General features: G+C 45.3%; 1 long non-coding RNA gene and 1 pseudogene across 1 annotated transcript; both read right to left on the reverse strand.

The window, feature by feature from the left end:
• Positions 1-5,966: 5,966 nt before the first annotated feature.
• Positions 5,967-9,345, reverse strand: LOC136543992 (E3 ubiquitin-protein ligase WAV3-like; annotated as a pseudogene).
• Positions 9,346-12,815: 3,470 nt separating this feature from the next.
• LOC136546063 (uncharacterized) lies at positions 12,816-13,807 on the reverse strand. Its single transcript, XR_010781243.1, has 3 exons — positions 13,620-13,807; positions 13,328-13,532; positions 12,816-13,060 (listed from the first exon to the last, which is right to left on the reverse strand). It is a non-coding gene; the product is annotated as an uncharacterized lncRNA (long non-coding RNA).
• Between the last annotated feature and the right edge of the window lie 307 nt (positions 13,808-14,114).

The raw sequence follows: 14,114 nt of genomic DNA on the forward strand, positions 1-14,114 counted from the left end.
GGACAACCGGACGTGTCCGGTCAGGATGATTCAGCGTCCGATCAGTAGCAGATTTGCGGGAATTCGACCCCAACAGCTACTTTCTCAATGGGGTTTATAAATACAACCCCCAACCGGCCATTTGAGTAGAGGTGGAGCTGAGGAAACATACCAAGGGTGTTGATACACCATTTTAGTGATCTCCACATGCATAGTGCTTAGTGTTTTATTAGGTGATTAGCATAAGTGCTTTGCGAAGTGCTTAGGTTGATTAGACCACCGCTCATGCGCTTGCTATAGGTGTTTGCCTAGTGTTTAGTGAGGTTTGCATACCTCTTGCCACCCCGTGCTTGCGAGCACAAGTGTTGTACATCAGAGGGGCTTGAAGTCTTGCGATATCACACCAACCGTATTTGTGGTGTGGCCGCCACCATGTACCGGAGGGAACAAGGCCCGCGGCGTTTCGGCCGGAAGCTTGATAGTGAAGACGGCGGGGAGCATCCGAGAGAGGCTTGCCGAGAGACACATCGGAGACCCACTTGTGCGTGGGGAAGGCCCGAGGCTATCCACGGAGTTACTCGACCGGGAGCTTGGCCCTTGCGAGGGATTCCTTGCGAGGGGCTCCAACAAGGACTAGGGGGAAGCTTGCGCGCTTCACGATACCTTGGTAAAAATACCAGAGTCATCGATGGGAGTTTGCATATCTCTACCTTGCTCTTTAGCTTCCGCATTTACATTGATTACTTTACTACGTTTGCGGTAGAGATAGCAATACACTAACAAAACCATAGTTGCACATGTAGATAGTTTATCTATTACATAGGTTTTGCTAGGGTAAGAAAAAGAGGCCATAGTTTAGAGTTAGTACTTTAAGTTGCCTAATTCACCCCCCCCTCTTAGGCGTCACGGTCCCTTCACCTTGTACCCGTTGTGCAACGCCGTCTTGAGCTTGTCCGAGCAGGTGCGAATAAAGCCGAGCAGTCAAACTCATGGTCTGACCACCGTGATGAGTTGCCGAGCAGTTATGAGCAGTCACCGAGCAGCGTGAGCCATTGTCGAGCAGCGTGAACCATCGCCGAGCAGTGTGACCCAAGTATGGCTTGTCATAAGGATGTAAGGAGCTCAAGTTCAGAATCGAAAATTTCCTCGCAGTGGACCAAGTGTGCCCACTTAGAGTCCAACCACGAGAAAGGGAGATAGTCATCTTCAGCTTCGGGAGACACGGAGTCTTCTAGATTAAAGCAAACACACTCACCGCGAGGTAAAATATGCCCACTTAGTCCTTGAGCCTAACAGTAGTTGACGTAGTCACGTGGTGCCAGTGTCCAAAGTAGAAGAAAAATAGAAGACCAGCCGAGTAGGCAGCCAGTCTCTAGACGTAGCCTCAAAAAGAGAAAAACACATTCACCGCAAGGTGAAGTGTGTCCACTTAGTCCCCAAGCCTGACAGTAGGTGACGTGGTCACGTGGTGCCAGGTCAGAAACAACAGTCAATAGAAGAAAGCTTGCCGACATCATCTGACATACACGTATCAAGACCCCAGACGTGCTGCCCAAGATCAGCACCCTGATCCAAACAGCATGGAATAGCTTGATAGCACACCGATAAGACATAGCAAGATCCGACCACCAAGGGAGTTCTCAGCGTAGCTAGCGACGTCCAAGCACCGAGGAGTCCTTGACGTAGCTGGCGACGTCCGAGCACCAAGGGGTCCTCGGCATAGCTAGCGATGCCGAGCACCGAGGGGTCCCCAGCGTAGCTAGCGATATCCGAGCACCGAGGAGTCCCCGGCGTAGCTGGCGATGTCGGAGCACCGAGGAGTCCCCGGCGTAGCTAGCGATGTCGAAGCACCGAAGAGTCCCCGGCACAGCTGGCGATGTCGGAGCACCGAGGAGTCCCGGGTGTAGCTGGCGATGTCCAAGCACCGAGGAGTCCTCGGCGCAGCTGGCGGTGTCCGAGCACCGAGGAGTCCCCGGCATAGCTGGCGATGTCCGAGCACTGGGGAGTCCCCTACAAAACAAATGTGTAGAATAGGTAGTATATGATATAGAAATAAATATATGAACTCCATAGAAGAATCAGCAACGGTGATGAAATAGCGTATGCAGTCCGGCGATCAGTTGGCGTGAAGATGTATTTATATTTAATACAAACCGTCCGACCAGTTAGTGTGTAGATGAGTCTTCAGCCCTAGCTAGCCTGTTAACCATAACACAAAGCGCGGAGCCCGTGTGCGTGTAGGAAGAACAAAGCGTCGCTAAGGAGCTGCTGCAAACCACCCATAACGCAGAGGGCTGACGCTCGTGCATGTGTAGGGAGGAGCCGGAGATAGGGCCGTCTCTGGGGACATTCGAGCATCAACATGACTGTTCGGGGGTTCAAAAAATTATTTAGAGAGCAAACATGGAGAAAACAGCTCGGAGAAACATTATGGCAATATACAAAGATTGGAGAATATTTATAAGAATATTAAGGCGTGACTTAGCTTTAGATAGAATGTCTGGTCGGCGTGGCAGCAGGCGATGAGTTGTTGGTGAAGACGACCTCGGAGGCGGTTCTAAGATCGAATCTGCCGTCGCAGGTGTTGGGGTGATTGGCGTAGTATGCACCGACTCGATGAGCTCTCCAACTCCGTCAGCATTGATGATCCACGTGATTGATCAGACCATGAAGATCTGGCCGGGCTGACGCGCCAACTATAGACAGCATATCGTCGGCAGTTCTCTAAGGGGTATCCCACGAAGTTAGATTGATCGGTAAAGAGGCGTGTAATCAAGAATAAGAAGACAACAAAGACACACGAGTTAGATAGGTTTAGGCCGTTAGTATGATGTAATACACTACTCTTGTGGTCTGTTGGTTTGTATTGGCTATCGTATGATATTGCATGTGTTTGGAGGGGGTCCTGCCGACCTTATATAGTCCGACGGGCAGAATTACAAGTCGGTTAGATCTGAGAGATAACCGGAAAGTAATAATAGATTATCGAAATCTTGGGATCATACGTACCCTAACAGATCTCGTAGTATCTTTAGGATATCATCCTAGTGTCTTGTGGGAGGCGCCAAGCAGAGTCGTGCCCCGCAAGGCTTCATCTTTGGGCTGGGCCGCCCCTGTGGGCGCAGCCCATGTGGTCTGGCATGGGTATCAGGGGTCGTACCCCCACACTTGGGGTTTTCTATCCCCGGGTTTTGGTCTATTTTGTTTCCACTAGATGAGTGCCCATGCGTTGCAACGGGTGCAACATAAATTGAATGAGATGCTTGATAGCCAACTCAAAATCAAGAATATATCAATTTATTTGTTCACGTGTATTATACCATGATAATGTCTAGAAACACATTCATTATCGTAATGAATCTGAAATAAAAGCTAGGCTTAGAGCTTATTGTCTGGAAGTTACGACAAACATCAGTTGCCTCAAAGGCTGAAAAATTATTGCTATGCATCAACTTGAATTTATCCATGCTCTGTCTTGCCCAAAACATGTATATTCGGACTTACAATATCCTAGCCCACATGAGACATGGCAACAAGTCATTTTTGGGAAAAAAAAGTATTTGTTGTTAACACGCAACGTGAAGGCAGTGTTATCCTAAATGTTAAACGGTAAACAGTCGGTCACCTACCGTTTAGCCCATTATTCAGGCAAAACGAGTGTTTAAATGGGAAAACGGCCGTTTAAACGGTCAAAACAACCGATTAAACGGAAACGTTGTACCACCGTGTAGCGTTTAAACGGTGTGTAAATGGGCTAAACGACCGTTTAGGCGAACAGTGCATGAAGGACGGCGAACGAGATTTGGATCACGATCATGGTCATTGCGTAGTGATATTCTAGTAAATTTCTTTCTCTTCCCATAATTCTCTTTCCGTTTTATTCCATTTTATTTACTTGCCTTCTAGTGTCTCCATACGGTGATTATTTATCTGCCGGTGATTCCGTGAGTTTTATTCTATTTTATTTACTTGCCTTTCAGTGTCTCCATACGGTGATTATTTGCCTTTCAGATATGGATCGCATGAGTGTTTTGGTCCTACCGGGTAGATATTGACAATCCGTATGTTTTAGTTGTATATAAGAGACATAGATAGAGAAAAAAGTATTTGTTGTCAACACGCAACGCGAAGGACGATGAACGAGATTTGGATCATGATCATGATCATTGCATAGTGATATTCCAATAAATTCCTTCCTCTTCCCATAATTTTCTTTCCGTTTTATTATATTTTATTTACTTGCCTTCCAGTGTCTCCATGCGGTGATTATTTGACTGCCGGTGATTCCGTGAATTTTATTCTATTTTATTTATTTGCCTTCCAGTGTCTCCATGCGGTGATTATTTGCCTGTCGGATATGGATCGCATGAGATGCGTTGATTATTTGCCTGCCGGATATGAATCGCATGAGTATTTTGGTCCTGCCGGGTAAATGTTGACAATCCATATATTTTAGTTGTAGAGAAGAGAGAGAAAAGAAGCCCAAATGAAAATCTACTCATATATACAGACAGTTCGATCATCCTATATGTAGTAGACCCATGTACTCCTATCAAACAGAAAAACCGCGGCAATAAATATAATGATTGTCTGATTCCGCTAAGAGCTAGGTCGATATGATGCCAAATACTACTGCTACATACTTAGCTTGCAAATGGGCCAGTTGAGCATCTACTATAATTCAGTCAAACACAATATTATACTGAGGCCTAATCTAGCTAGGAGCATGTATCAGACCTCAAGTACATGTCCCGTGTATCTCTCTCTCTCTCTCTCTCTCTCACGCATCAGACCTCAAGTACATGTCCCGTATGACGGCCGAAGTGACGCTTTCTGATAGCACATGATCATCCATCCAGCAAAGCCAGCTATACTACAATGCGAAGCTTATATACGGATTAGGCCTCAGTATACGGTAAGAGTATTGTGCAGCTGGCCACCGAATAACTTATTCTATGGCCATCTTAATTTACGATAATATTTGTACCAATTTATGATAATGACAAAACACATTTACGATACATGGGTTACTATAATTCAAGATGATACTTACCATAATGCTATAGTAAATCATTTATGAGGGAGTTACCATAATCTCGTAAATTAGTATAGTAATTATCGTAACTCAAAGTGGCCACAAAATAACTTATTCTGCGGCCAGCTATAGAACAGTACATCTATATATATTGGTACAAATATATATATATATATATATATATATATATATATATATATATATATATATATATATAGAACTACTATCCTGTAGCTGGCTACAGAATAACTTATTCTGTAGCCACCTTGAGTTACGATAATTACTATGTTATTTTACGAGATTATAGTAACTCCTTACTAAGTGGTTTAATATAATGTTATGGTAAATATCCCCATGTGTTATAGTAACCCAACTATCGTAAATATGTATTTATATTATGGTAAATTAGTATATAAAATTATAGTAAATGGAGGTGGCTACAGAATAACTTATTTTGTAGCCGGCTACTGAATAGCCTATATATATATATATATATATATATATATAGGGAGAGGCTATTCAGTAGCCGGCTACAAAATAAGTTATTCTGTAGCCACCTTCATTTACTATAATTTTATATACTAATTTACCATAATGTCAATACATATTTACGATAGTTGGGTTACTATAACACATGGGGATATTTACCATAACGTTATATTAAACCACTTAGTAAAGAGTTACTATAATCTCGTAAATTAACATAGTAATTATCATAACTCAAAGTGGCTACAGAATAAGTTATTCTGTAGCCAGCTACAGGATAGTAGTTCTATATATATATATATATATATATATATATATATATATATATATATATATATATATATATATATATATATATATAGATAGATAGATAGAGAGAGAGTAAATTGTACGGCCGGTCCTTAAAGTATTGGGCTGATTTCGTCTGGATCCTTAAACTATGAAATCGTACTCTTGGCTCCTTAATCTACTTAATTTGGTCCATGTATGTCCTAAACAGCCCAGACAATGTTAAGCAGTCGACGTGGCTGTCCACGTACGTAGGAGAGGCACGTGACCCTCGGCAACTAGACAGCGAGCACATAACCATGACGCCTCCCCACCGCCAACGCTGCCCGCCGAGGGCTGCACCACAACCTGAAGGGGGCGCAACAGCCTCGTGGTCGCGCGCTGCTGCGCGTGCGAGCTCAGGCCAGCGAGCACATACACGTGCCCCGACCACTCATAGCTCTCGTGGTTCGCCACGCGCTTTCTCATGCGCGACACCTCGGCCCGCAGCGCCCCGTTGGGGTAGCCGCCGCCTCGCTCCGCCGCCCGTGCCATGGCTCGCCCCTGGTTCCCGAGTATCTCCGCAGCCTCCTGGTGCGCGCCCCGCTCCATGGCCGCCCTAGCCGCCACCATGTCCTCGATCGCCTCCACCCGGGCGCGCTCCCGCTCCACCTCGACTGACCGTTCCGCGTCTGTCGCGTGCTCCGGCCTAGCCACCATTGTGTCCTCCGCCGTCACGTCGACGTGCGTGCCGCCAGCGGCTTCTTGGTAGCTGCAACGAGCTTTGAGGAGAAGAGTCTCGCTCTCGCCACCGCTCGCGGCTTCCGTGGTTGGAACAGCCATGAACAGCAAGAAACACCGCTCCTCGTCCGTGTAGAGCTCACCGGCGACGATCGACGCCGAGCGGCCGTCCTCGTCGACGCGGCTCTCGTAACGACCAGACTTGACCGAGCTGATGCGGACTCTGGGATGCCCGCAGGCGATGGCAACGCGCGCCTCCTGCACCACGACGGTGAGCAGGCCGCCGATGCACTGTGCGAACGTGCCCTGGATGACCGCCTCGTTATCGATGAAAGAGAACGTCCCGCCGGTGGCCTCGGCCACGGCGTGCATCGCCGCCACGTCATGGTCATTGCCGAAACCAAAGGTGTGGATGGGTGTACACAATTCGCCGGTGCTGCCAGTGCCAGGCACGAAGGATGGTGGCACCAGCACCTCGTAGTTGGGCACACTGCCCTGCACCAGCTGCGACATGCTTTGGTTGTCCCGGCCGTCGGAGAGGAGAATGACGCTAGAGACGGCGTTCCGATGCCGGCGCTCGGCAAGCACCTTGGCGGCCGTTCGGAGCCCCTCGGCGATGTTGGTGGTGTCGCCCGCTCTGAGGGCCTCCACTGCCTCTGTGGCGAGACTCTTCCCGATGTCCGACATGCGCAGGAGCCTGGTCACGCGGCATGCCCCGGACGAGAAGGACACCACGCTGAGGCGGTCGTGCGGGCCGAGGCTGCCGATGACGAACCCCATGGCCTGCTTCACCAGGGCAAGCTTGTTCCGCGTGCATGCTTCCGCTCACATCTAGCACCGTCACGAGGTCGAGAGGAGCGCGCGGCACGTCTCGGTCTCCGGCTGCTGCCGTCGTGCCATCGACCACCCCCGGAGCCTTCACGTGCACGAGAACGACGAAGTTGTCATGCGACGAGTCCCTGGCAACAGCCGAGAACTCGACGTGTGTCTTGATGGCCAACGTCCCACTGGATGCCGCAGCTTGTCGCTGGTCGTCTTCGCTAGAGGGCAGCTCCACCTCGTCGTCGTTGTCGAACACCTCTGGCTCCGTGGGCTGCAGCGGTGGCTGCACGGCAGGGACAGGTGATGGCTACACTCCGTGCATGGTCTCCATGCGGGGAAGTGGCTGCCGCGGTAGCGTGGGTGGCATCGTCGACGGCTGTGACGGCCGCACGAACGGCAGCTCGCGCCACTGCGCGTTGCAGAGCGGGCAGACGAGGTGGCCGTGCGCGACGCTCGAGGAGATATAGTGGCTGCCGAGGGTAACGTGTGCCTCACGTGCCTCCCCTGCGTACGTGGACAGCCACGTCAACTGCTTGACATCGTTTGGGCTATTTAGGACCTACATGGACCGAATTAAGTAGATTGGGGAGCCAAGAGTGCGATTTCATAGTTTGGGGACCTAGACGAAATCAGCTCAATACTTAACCGGCCGTTCAATTTACTCATATATATATATATATATATATATATATATATATATATATATATATATATATATATATATATATATATATATATATATATATATATATATATATAGAACTACTACCCTGTAGCTGGCTACAAAATAATTTATTCTGTAGCCACTTTGAGTTACGATAATTACTACGTTAATTTATGAGATTATAGTAACTCCTTACTAAGTGGTTTACTATAACGTTATGGTAAATATCTTCATGTGTTATAGTAACCCATATATAGTAAATATATATTGACATTATCATAATTTTATATACTAATTTACGATAATGTCAATATATATTTACTATATATGGGTTACTATAACACATGAAGATATTTACCATAACGTTATAGTAAACCACTTAGTAAGGAGTTACTATAATCTCATAAATTAACGTAGTAATTATCGTAACTCAAAGTGGCTACAGAATAAATTATTTTGTAGCCAGCTACAGGGTAGTAGTTCTATATATATATATATATATATATATATATATATATATATATATATATATATATATATATATATATATATATATATATATATATATACTGACACGTACTAAACGACAACTGTCATTCGACTAGCTACGAGTAGTATGTTATTGTATCTATCTTCAGCTGCTGTTTCCATGCATATATACTTGTATAATCGTCTGCACGCCGGATCGATGCATGCAGCATGTGCAACAAATTGCTAATGATGATGCTGATCCTATATATATCGAGGCGTATAATTGTGCAAATAAAAAGGGCCGGGGGCAACGATTGAATCGGTCATCATCACAGTAGGGGCAACTGGCATATAAGAACCCCCGAATTCATTGGGGGGTGCATGCCGTCCCCATCGATCAATGTGTGATCGAGTGGCTTATTAACATATCTTGGTTGGTGCTGGTTGATGCCTTTCCTGTGCTCCATGCAGAAGCTTAATATTAGTATTATTAGTAGTATCCTAGGCTTCGTTCAGCAGCAGGTTCATCAAGATACGCTCCGCTGTGTGTTTGCATGATTGATGGGTTTAAAGGATTTTTTATTCGCAAACATTATTTTGACAGGCAGCAAAACAGTAATATATTCATGCATGCATGGTTACACTGAGGAAGGAAGAAATTAAGCTCCATTCCTTTTATTACATGGCATCATAGGCGCTAGCTGTTGATTCCGACATGTGACCGCTAATATCTAACTTGGATCAGGCAAAGCTTTTTGTACAAGGTGGCATCAGAATTCAGACACAACTTTTAATACGACCGTCCTCGGCCTTATTACATGTGTTTCCACGAAAGCAAACATGATATTGTCCTCTACGGGCTCACCTTCTGAATGAACATCTCAATTTGCTGCAGGGAAACACGACGGAGCTAGATAGTGATAATGAAGAGGAAATTTCCAAAGTGTAAATCCTTGGAAAAAAAAAGGAGGCAAATTGCGGCTGGCTAGCATGATTTCGCTGAATTTTCATATATACGACCTGCTCCTCGGCCACTCTCTAGGCCCAGTACGTACTTTCAGTAGGTGTGAATGCATGCTGAGTGGAAAAGAGCGGCTCTAACGTCGCACAACACTAAAAACACTAGCTAGCTCGCATATAATTATAGAACGAAAGAAAAGCAACAAACGAGTGGTGCATGCAGCGAGTACCTACCAACCAAAGCAAATAGTATCTCAGCATCAGAGACGCGGGAAAGCGATACGCATTTAGAATTAGTTAGCCGAGTGCTCTCTGCTTTATTCATTCCCAGTAAATAAATATGAATTACTTCCTCCATACTAAAAAATAAAGTCGTTTTAGACAGCGACACGGTCTCCAAAGTATTACTTTGACTCCTTGTTTTTATAAAAATATTTATCAAAAAGTGATATATGTATATTTTTATAAAAGTATTTTTCAAGACAAATCTATTTATATGGCTTTCACGTTTCCAAACTCAACAACTTAAAAGTTATTCATATTTATATTTCCAATATTTGACCCAAACCTTATCTAAAACAGCTTTATTTTTAAGTACAGAGTCCTACAAGTAGGCTTTATCCGAGAATATACCAAATTTAACTTAGAAGAATAGTGTCCTGATGGGCTGAAACAAATACTAGCTATGACATCATATGCTACATCAGTTGCATACTTTTGGTCGTTATTTCTTCCTCTCTAAGTCAGGCTGGTCGCACTACGTAAAAAACGATTTTTAGCAACGGTTTAAATTTTTTATAGGGGTGGCTGGTGATGGAGCCACCCCTACAGTGGCGTGTTCAGGTGCCCAGACACCAGCCGCCCCTACAAATAGAACAACAGGGGCGGCTGGTGATACGAGCCGCCCCTACAAATGGGGTCTGATTTATAGGGGCGGCTCAATCACCAGCCGCCCCTAGAGTTGCTATTTGTAGGGGCGGCTGGTGATTGAGCCGCCTCTACAAATGCCACCGTATATATAGCTTCGATTTGTAGGGGCAGCTCAATCACCAGTCGCCCCTACAAATGACCCACATATAATACAACTGTAGCACCTTCTTTCTCCTCGGGTCACTTATTACAACCCATGAAAGAAAGGTGGAGAGGCCTTGGGCACCTCCCAAAAATTGCTCTACTAAGGGAGAAAGTTTTGGTCTCAAATCCTTTGATGGAGAGGTTGTAGAAGGTAAGAAAATGCTATTCCACACTTTTTTTAAAAGTTTTAATGGTTTGTTAGTGAGTAATTAGAGTTTTATTTTTTTCTCTCTTCTATGGTGCTTGAGCTACTTATAAAGCAAATTAGACCCAAATTTTAAATGTACTAGGGTAAATTAGGGAGGGGAACAAGATCATACACTTATTTGGTCCATGTTTCTTGATTTTGGTGAACAATTAGTTAGTTTTATGAATGTTTCATGTGCATGTGGATCTAGATATAGGGTTTGGTTTTTTTATTAATTTCGTTTTTATAAATTTATGTTTGATGAAATTGGACTAGGGTTTGTATGAAAGATATTGGATAAAGTATAATTGTTGCTAATTGTTGTCTTTGAAATTGTTTATTGTAATCAATAAATATGTATTTTAATTATTTGTGGATAAATGGGCTATTAATTGATTTTCCTCTACCATGGTGTGTTTGTATGCTTCATGTAATTATATTAGATTTATATTCATATATATCTGAAGTATATACAATTATTCTCAAGTAATTATTAATTTGATTCATTTTTATATATATCTGAATAAGTAGTCCTTTAATGTTTGTGTTTGTTGTTGTTGTAAAAGATGGAGTACAGGAACTCTTGGATGTATGGTTCGTTAAGGTTCAAGACAGGTTTCTGTGAAGAGGTGGATAAATTTATTGAAGCCGCAAAGAAGCATGTAACGACATTGAAAGAGAATAAGCATACAATTATTTGCCCCTGTAAAGATTGCAAGAACCGTATGGCACGGACAGATGTGACTATCATCAGATCACATTTGATTATGCGAGAATTTATTGAGGACTACATAATGTGGATTCATCATGGTGAAACGGTTATTGTTAACGACGAGGATGAGGAGGAATACGACGATGAAACCATAGAATCCCTGTCCCAATATTCAGCAGAGCTTGATGCACGAATGGATTTCGAGTTTGGCAATGAACAAGGCGGTGATGCTGGTGGTTGAGATGGTAACGACGAACAGGTATTGTAGGGGCGACTCTAGATTGAACCGCCCCTACAAACAGGTATTTGTAGGGGCGGCCTGAGAACCGCCCCTATAAATATATGATTTGTAGAGACGGATCGGTAGGGACGGCTGGCCAAACCATTCCTACAAAGATTTACCAGCCGCCCCTAAAAATGTTTTTTTAGTAGTGTCGGCTAGAGCTCACTAATGCAGTATTCACAGCCCCTCCTACCACTACTGGAGGCGCATGCTTTGCCGAGGGCCTCTGGCCCTCGGCAAAGGACTAGAAACCCTCGGCAAAGGCTTTGCCGAGGGCTGCCCTCGGCAAAGACCCCTCGGGGAATTTTTAGACGGCGAAGGGGTCTTTGCCGAGGGCCCTTTATCAGGCACTCGGCAAAGCCTTTGCCGAGGGCCAGGATCGCCCTCGGCAAAGAAAAGACGCCGTCAGATGCCGGCGCCGTAGGCGGTTTCTTTGCCGAGGGCCGACCCTCGGCAAAGAAATGGATTTTTTTTTGAATTTGTTTGTCGAGGGCCGACCCTCGGCAAATAAAAGTTTTTATTTTTTTTTTAAATCTTTGCCGAGGGCCTCCTCTATGGCCCTCGGCAAAGAAATATTCAGGATTTTTTAAAAATTCTTTGCCGAGGGCCGGCCCTCGGCAAAGAAATGGTTTTTTTGAATTTTTAACCCTTTGCCGAGGGCCTACTCCCTGGCCCCCGGCAAAGAAATTTTTAGGATTTTTTAAAAAATCTTTGCCGAGGGCCGGCCCTCGGCAAAGAAATGGTTTTTTGAATTTTTTAACCCTTTGCCGAGGGCCTACTCCCTAGCCCTCGGCAAAGAAATTGGCAGGATTTTTTAAAAATTCTTTGCCGAGGGCCGGCCCTCGGCAAAGAAATGGTTTTTTGAATTTTTTTAACCCTTTGCCAAGGGCCTACTCCCTGGCCCTCGGCAAAGAAATTGGCAGGATTTTTTCCAAAAAATCTTTGCCGAGGGCTATTGCTTGGGCCCTCGGCAAAGGGCACTTCTTTGCCGAGGGCCTTGGTCATTGCCCTCGGCAAAGAGGCAGAAATTTAAATTTTTTTTTGTTTTTTGCATTCCATCGACACAAGCATTTCATATATATACATATATATATCACACAGAACCCATTTTCTCACAATATATGACAACCATAATTGTGAACCACAAATCACAATATATTACAACGACAAGTCACATGTTCATCATCATTCACATGTTTATTACGACAAGTTAATAAAATCCAAGCACAAGTCACAACCATAAATCACAAATCACGCTAAAGTCCAACCACATCACCTAGCACGAGTCCTCATCAAGCTAGCCTATGAGACGATGGTGAAGGAAAAGCAGGATCACCCGGTGACGCACTAGCGGGTTGATTGGAACCCGCGGACTGAAGCTGCACAAAGGAGCAGAGATTGCATGTGTGAGTAATTCGGGAAAACAGTTTTGAAACTTAGAGATTGCATCTAGTATTGTAGGAATACAAAAAGATTAGACTAAATTGAAAATTTCGGCAGCACCTCCCCTGCACGGGGAGGTTTCCAAAACCTGCAAGAAACGACGGCACGAACGCCGACATCCATAACGGCACAAACGCCGACATCCACAACGGCACGAAGGCCGACATACATGCAAAGCACAAGCGAAAAGTGAACTTTTATACTTATAGGAGTAGCTGCAGGAGTAGGAGGTGGAGGAGCTGAAAACTGCACAGGTACACCCGATGCTTGCCCAAGACTTTGCATGATCACCATCATCTCCGCCATCTGCTTCTGCGCGGCCTCGAACGCGACCTTCTGGGCCTGCAGCTATGCGGTTAGCTCCGCGTTCTGCTCTTGACTTTGCCTTTTTGTTTCTTGCAGCTCGGCCTGCAATATTTCACTCCAATATATCAGTAATGCAAATCTAATTTAGGTGTTTAAATATGTATGTACGATGAGTAAAACATGAATTACCTGGAGTGCTTGGACCTGCTGCAGTGCTGGAGACGGCCGTGGACGTATGGGCTGGCTGGAGCTCGTGCTCCGTGCTCGGATAGCGTCGAGGGAGGGAACAGTGGTGGAGTCGATGGCGCCGTCTGCAATCCACAGCCGCCCGTGCTTCTTGCCTCCTCCGAGCCTCATGATCGCCTCTGCATCAATGGGCTCAGTGTGCACATTGTAATCTTCCCCATAGATCCTCCTTACCGTTGACGTGTACTCTTGGACTTTAGTGTACACGTTCGGGTCGGAGTACATCTGGGACGGGGCAGCCGGGTCAAAGGAGACAGAGGACGACGCCCTACCCATGTGAGACATAGCCCACGCAGAGAACTCCAAGATCTCCTCGCCCGGGTGCGTAGCCTCCTGCGAGAAAGACGGGAAGATGGTGAGAAATCAAATAGAATTGAGCGTCAAAATAAATGAAAAAAATCACTTATGTATGCTTGTTTGTATCCGGGGAGGCTACGA

Source organism: Miscanthus floridulus, chromosome 3 (genome assembly GCF_019320115.1).
Source record: "Miscanthus floridulus cultivar M001 chromosome 3, ASM1932011v1, whole genome shotgun sequence".
Lineage (NCBI taxonomy): Eukaryota > Viridiplantae > Streptophyta > Magnoliopsida > Poales > Poaceae > Miscanthus > Miscanthus floridulus.